Source organism: Microcebus murinus, chromosome 8 (genome assembly GCF_040939455.1).
Source record: "Microcebus murinus isolate Inina chromosome 8, M.murinus_Inina_mat1.0, whole genome shotgun sequence".
Lineage (NCBI taxonomy): Eukaryota > Metazoa > Chordata > Mammalia > Primates > Cheirogaleidae > Microcebus > Microcebus murinus.
The window spans coordinates 42123333-42130314 of NC_134111.1; positions in this window are offsets into that span (position 1 = coordinate 42123333).

A 6982-nucleotide genomic window follows, 5' to 3' on the forward strand; every position below is an offset into this window, starting at 1 on the left:
TTATGGTGTTTACAAAGTGTTTACAAAGTTAAAAAAGTAAGTAATTTTAAGTAACCACTCTACTTAAATGTTCAGAAATTTTACATTTGAGTTATTAGACTGCTAGCTGGTGGTTTTGGCATTAGTAAAGCTATAGATATTTTGAGCGAATCTGTGTAATATGGGGTATTGAGCATTGTAGGCAGCACAGCAACATTTCTGAGTGGTATTAATATTACTATGGAAAATGCTAAGTCAAATCATCAGGTCCTTAGCATTTAAGCTCCTTGGTATAAGATGTTATAATTAATTTAGCTTCTTTCTTGGAAAAGACCCCAAGTTTTTCTTACATTTGAACTGAATATCTTCCAGCCTAAAAGTGAATGACGTAATTTTAATATGACTAGTGACCACATTAATATATGGTTTTTATAAAATCCTATATTTCTTATTGAATGGAGGATAGATGGCAGTATCTTGAATAAAACATTTTATAAATTTACAGAACTTTAAATCAGCTTTCACTTTTAAAAATCCTGGAAAGGAAGTAATATATAGTGATTTTAACATTGATAATTTTAAATATTTTGCTGTTAGATTTACTTGGTTAGTTTTATAAGAATGTGTGAAAAAATAATCCATATAATTTTGTCTTCTGGCTGGGTTTTTTTTTTTTTTTCATGAACATATATTTGATAATGTGAGAAGACACTGACTAAGCTATTTAAAAAACTAGAGTTCTAATTAGAAGTGTTGTAGTAAAAAGCAAATGCAAACACATTGTGTGTCATTCGTGTCGAATAATAGTGATAATGTGACTAAGCAGCCTGGGATCTTAACATCCAGATTACAGATGGTCAAGCCACTGAACTATTCTAAGGTCAATTATGATAATCTCCCTTACTTGTAGGCTCACAGTTGAGGTAAAACTTTAAAAATTACATATGATGTTATTCATATAAGTTTCTACCAGATGACATTTTGTATTAGAACTCTCTTCACACTCCTCTAATTCATTCTTTTTAAACACATTGTCACACTAGAAAAAATATATTTTTCCTTGGGGCTACAGTGTTTTATTATGAAAATAGAATAAAAACTTTGAAAACAAAATGATCCTTTCTAATTCAATGGCAAAATTTGTTATTTTTTATTGTTTTCTGTGTATGTCTTACATGTTCCCAAGGTAAAGAGACGTGTGAGTTATATATACTTCATGAGCCTCCAGGCTCAAAACCAGCATGAGTTAAACACACCTCATATGGCAGTTAATGTGTTGAAGATGTTCCAAGGAGGCCTATGAAGAAGTTTCCATAGCCAGACAAATTTAGAAATTCTCACCTTCCTCAGTGAAGTTGGTAATATGTATTAGCATGTGAAAGCTCAAGGTTCGTAAAATCATGTGTAATTTTATCTGACCTAGTACTTTCCAAACTTTTTGACCACACACCCCCTTTTCTAGCAAAACTAGCATTCCATGCAGATCCAACTTAATTGTCAAGCAGTTCTTTGCAGTTTACATTAAATAGACTGTCTTATAAAACTATTAGGCATAGAGAATATCTTGTCAGGATTTTAATACTGAAATGTAGTTTTTTTGATTCTTTAGAAATAACTGATGTAAACAGACATTTGCTACTAAAGTAAAGATTAAATAGTTTTATGATGCACATGACTGCAATGTGAATATAGTATGGTAGTTTGTACTGGTTAACTCCCCGTTTTTCTTACAAAGTAAATTATTTACTAATGTACACTCTTAATGTATAAGTGCTTTTATTTATACAGTAAACATGTTTCCATGTCATTTTGAGAATTTTTTTAATAAACATTCAAATAGCTTGCTGTAAAGTTTTGTATCATACAAAATTTGTTACATACATATTGTGAGATGCTTCAGTTCAAATAACAGTGCAGTAATTCACCTATATCTAAAAGACTGTCAAATGATTAAATTTCAGGTATTGCACTTCTATTTTGAGTGGCAGTTTACACATTTTAAATTATGTCAAGGCAAAAGCAATCAATACTATGGGAATCTTAATTTGGTCCACCTTAAATGTAATTTCAAGGATTGCTCATTTTATCTATATAACCATGCATCCAGAAAAGAAAATGTAATCAACTTATATGTTGTTTCCACAAAAGGCATTTACCCTGGAAGAAAGTAGGATTTATTAATTTAGTTTAAAATCTGTGCACTTGAAAAATAACAAAAAAATCAATTTGTGTTTATTTCTTTAAGTAAAATATACAAATTGAGTTCACTTGTAACCTATGGCATTACTAAACTGGATAAACAAACACTATTTGTCAGAAATGTGCTTTTCTTTGTTCTTTTATATTTGACAAACTCATCAATGATATGTTTTCCTCTACTTCTTTATAGCAGTTTTCTAGGAAATTAATAGGAATAAATTTGTAAATATCTGATAAATTAAATCTGACGAGTAAAACCCAAGACTTCTTTCAGGTTAGCATATTCTTTCCCTTAAATTTTAAATGCGGCCATGGGTATTTTATAACTTTGATTCTTATATTAAAAGATCCTGATTTTTGTCTTAGTCATTTACATCATGAATTAAGCACTTTCAAATACATACATAATGATAAGGTATCATCCAAGAGTATGTCTAGAGTTTATACATAGTATTAGATGATACCAATAAAAATATTTAGAACTTCTGTTATTGATGAATATAGGCAGGATTTTAAATGAATACTGTCCAGGTGATTCGTAGTCTAGAATAAGGTGATAATGTTACACACGTCCATAAAGTAAATTGTTCCTGTAATTTAGAATACTGACCATAAGACTACTTTCCAGCAAAGCATTGGGAAACTTGTGAAATATTTCTGCCTGACTCACTATCAGCTCATTATTTGAGTGCTGGGAAATCTGTGCTTTTAATCATTTCCTGCCATGTCACTTTCTAGTTGTTTTTAAAAATATATTTTTTTAGGCATATAAAGAAAGAATCTTACATACTTAATATTTCTTTTATCAAAGTAGCTTGGTAATATGCAGCTTTATGTGTTATTTTGCCAGCATTCAAAACTCAGGTGTGCTTCTCTATATCTGAATATGTAATAACGACATTGGCAACACTTCTGCATCACTGTGATGTGCTATGCAGTGAAAGAACGAGTAGGGTTTTTGCCTGTGTGCTATTATGTTTTCTGGTGTACCTCTGCTGTAACATCAGAGCTGGTGGCAATTTGGAAAGCCTACAGTAAGTAAAAATTGGCCTAGATCACGGCTATGTTCAAAGACATATACGCCAGGAATGATTAGTTCTTAATTCTGATACATTGTGGGGGGATTCCAACCTTTTCCCTTCACCATTAAAACGTAAATATGTATGGATACATGCATACAGTCATTTGCATTTTAGTTGACTATATTACTTACATTTTATTTTGCTATGGTTACTGAAATTTCAAAGGATAACCTGAACAGTGCTAGTATGAGTGTTTCAAAAACATACTAATCAAAGATTCATGTTTTTTTGAAAGTTATAGGACATTTTAAAATGATTTTAGGATTTGCTGAACTTTTAGATGTATATTTAATTTCCCATAGACATCTAAATATAGTATCCTCAAATTTATCTTATGGAAAGATAATTTCTCTAATAGCAAATTTAAAAATATTTAGCCTTTTCATACTTAGATTCTCATTTTCTGATTGACTTCACTTATTGATACAGTGTTTTTTGTTATCTGTATTTGGTTTGGTTTTTCATTTATCACATTGAGAAATGTTCTGTTAGTTTTTTATATCTTAAAAATGAAGACTGGGGAGTCTAAGCTCCTAAACAGACTATAAACAGACTTAGTTTAGTACATGCCACATTACGATCAACAGATTTTATTTAGAAATTTTCTTTGAAGGTTGTTTGATTTTTTTTCTTAAAAATAATAGAGAAGGAACAGGGTGGAAACTTAAGAAAGCATGAAACTTAGGCAAAAGAAAGTAGTATCTGGATAGTGTCATTCTTAGTTAATAAAAAGAATCAAGCATAGTTTATAAAAAAGTTATTTTGCACATAACTTAAAGCCTGTTTAGCCATCAGAAATTTAAATAAGCAATAAGTGTTTTAGTCAATTACTATTGTGGTCTTGACAGGCAATAATAAGTGAACTGTTTTTATGTTTCTTTAATGCTTTTTACCACTCATTCAGGCTTCCTAGTGTCCTGATGGAACTCAGTAAAACTGTAGCACTGTTACAATTATGTGATTTCATGAAATACATCAGCACCACCATGCCTATACCTAGTACTGTACCTAGTAAAATGTTGGAAATAGTTGGCTTCTCTAGTAAAAGTATCCTAGCTAGCTAATGAGATTTACTTTCTTTTTCCCCAAAATAATTTATTTTATAAATTCTTGGATTTTTCATGTATAAATAGATCAGAAATTATATGCTTCATTCTTAAATTATGTATATATACTATATTTTCAATACAACTTGTACACTTCTTTGAGCTACCAAAAGTTTGCAACCATTTTTACATGAAATTTACATTTTTCTTATTTACAGTTATCTGTAGGTTATTGCAAAACTAGTTGTGCAAGTTGATTACACTGTCAATACCACATACCAATGTTTGAAGAAAATATTTGCTAAAAAATAAATATTTCTGCACAGAATATTTCAAAAGCATCATGATTTCATGCTACATTATGTGCATAAAGACTAGGAAGTAGTTAGTATGTGTTTTGGTAGATCATTTCATTTCGTTTAAAGCATTCCAAGGTACTACTTAGCCAGATGTGAGTGAACTGCTTTATATCAGGTGACTGACATTTTCAAGTGATTACACACGTTCTTTTAAAAAATATATTATTCTTTAACTGGCAGACATTCTGATACAATACATTTTTCCATCAAAATTATAAAATGCAAATTTCAGCTAAAAAGAGGTAATGTCCCTTTAATTGAAATACGCAGTTGCCTAGGAGATAAAAAACTAGGGATTCCTCAATATTTTTATCTTATTTCTTTAACATTTGGAGGAAGGGTGCCATATCATTTCAATGCTATTATAATTATAATGGCATTTGAGGAGACTACATGGAGGAATTAATTATAAGATTACTGATCCTTGAATTTAAGGATGATGAAAATGGTGTGGAATTTTCTTATATACTCAAACACTTAACATATGTCGGTACAAAAATAATATAGTTTAAATGCTAACAGTTGTGATTATTTTCAATATAAAAACAACATAAAAATACAACAGGAAGTACAGAGAATATAGGTTAAACATAGTGCTTAGAACCACAGGTGTACTAAATTATTTCACATCTTTTAAAATACAAATTAACTAATGGAAGTTACAGATGTCATGACTACAATTTAGGAATTAATCTGATTTTTAACATTAGTTTTTCAAGAATAACCATGTTAATACTGCCACTTCTCATAATAATATTTTCTCGGTAGCATTTCTGTAATAATTCTTCCCATTCTCATTTAAAACTTTGGTTACAATTGGCAGAGCAATGAAATTGGTCAATTGATTGTATGGTCTATGTTCTTATCATTGCATTTCTATGGATGTTTTATTCTATTCCTGGTAATAACGTTAATTTTAAATAACTTCATGTTACTCATCTCTCTCAGCCTCCACTTAATAGTTTATATAAATAAGCCTTGTGGTAATTTCTTTCCATGTTTTCAGTTATTAATAATAACTCATGTCTTCCTGTGATTTTTCTGTATTTGATATTAAAGCAAATTGTATTTATACCACAAGAACATATGATGAATTATTCTAAGCTTGGGCACTGATCAATCACAATACTTAAGACACAATCTTTAGTTTGTAAAAGTTTAACATCACTTCATTATAAGTTAAGTAGAACCACAAGAAAATAGCTTTGAATGAGAATGCTTGGGTGAAGGAGAGAGGGGGAAGCTATTAATTACATACCTAGAAAACAACTGCAATGCAAATGTATAATTTTATGGATGTTGAACAAAGGCAATATTCAAGAAATATCAGAATGCTATAGCAGAGGAAGCTTCTGTAGCAGTGGCATTCTCCTGTTCTGAGTGACTATATCTTTGGGAGGTATGTGAAAATCACTTTATAGATTTTTGTTACAGAGTGTTAATGTGGCGAGGGTTGGGTAGAGGAAGGGGCAGTGGTGCTACTGCACTACACCATAACACCACTGCCTTTGTGAGGATGCACGAGTCACACAATGATCTTACAGTTTTACTGTGCTTTATGGTTTACAAAGCAGTTCCTCATACGCATGTATCTTTCAGAGGATCCTCAACATAACCCTTCAAGATATGTCAGATGTTACCTCCATTTTTATAGTTTTGGATACTGGGGCTCACTGAGGGTTTATCACAGGAGTAAATGGAGAAGCTAGGATTTGCATTTAGATTTACCACATTGAGTCCCTTGCCATTTCCACCATTCCACACAAAAGCTAAGTAAGACCTGTATAATGTATCTGTGCAATGAGAGAGTGGCCTACGGGCCTGAACTGAACCACTACAAGTGTAAAATTCTATTTTCTGTAAAAATAGAAAGTGATGGAAAGTGAATTTACTTTCAAAATTGTATTTTGTAAATGTATTTTTCAAATATCATTTGGGGACTATATCACGGATCTAAAGAGGGTCTTCCACAGTGAGCCAGCCTTTATAGAATACATTCTAGTAGTACTGAATTTGACAGATCACGTTTACACACTTGGCACTTAACATCAATTCTGACTAGATATGTTTGTATAAAGAGATTCATACTCTCACGGTTTTCATTATGAATCGTATTACGTTAAAGCTATAAACCAAATAGTGCAAAATACAATTAAGAGAGAAAACAATAGCTACGCTTAGGTTTTTCTGAATCAAAAACTTTAGTCTTAGTAACAGCTATTAAGTTGGAGACATAGCACATTGTGCAAAAGCTAGATTGTGGGAAATCATTTGTTTTCCTGATTGTTTTTAATGTCCTGTTCCTGGATGAGAAACA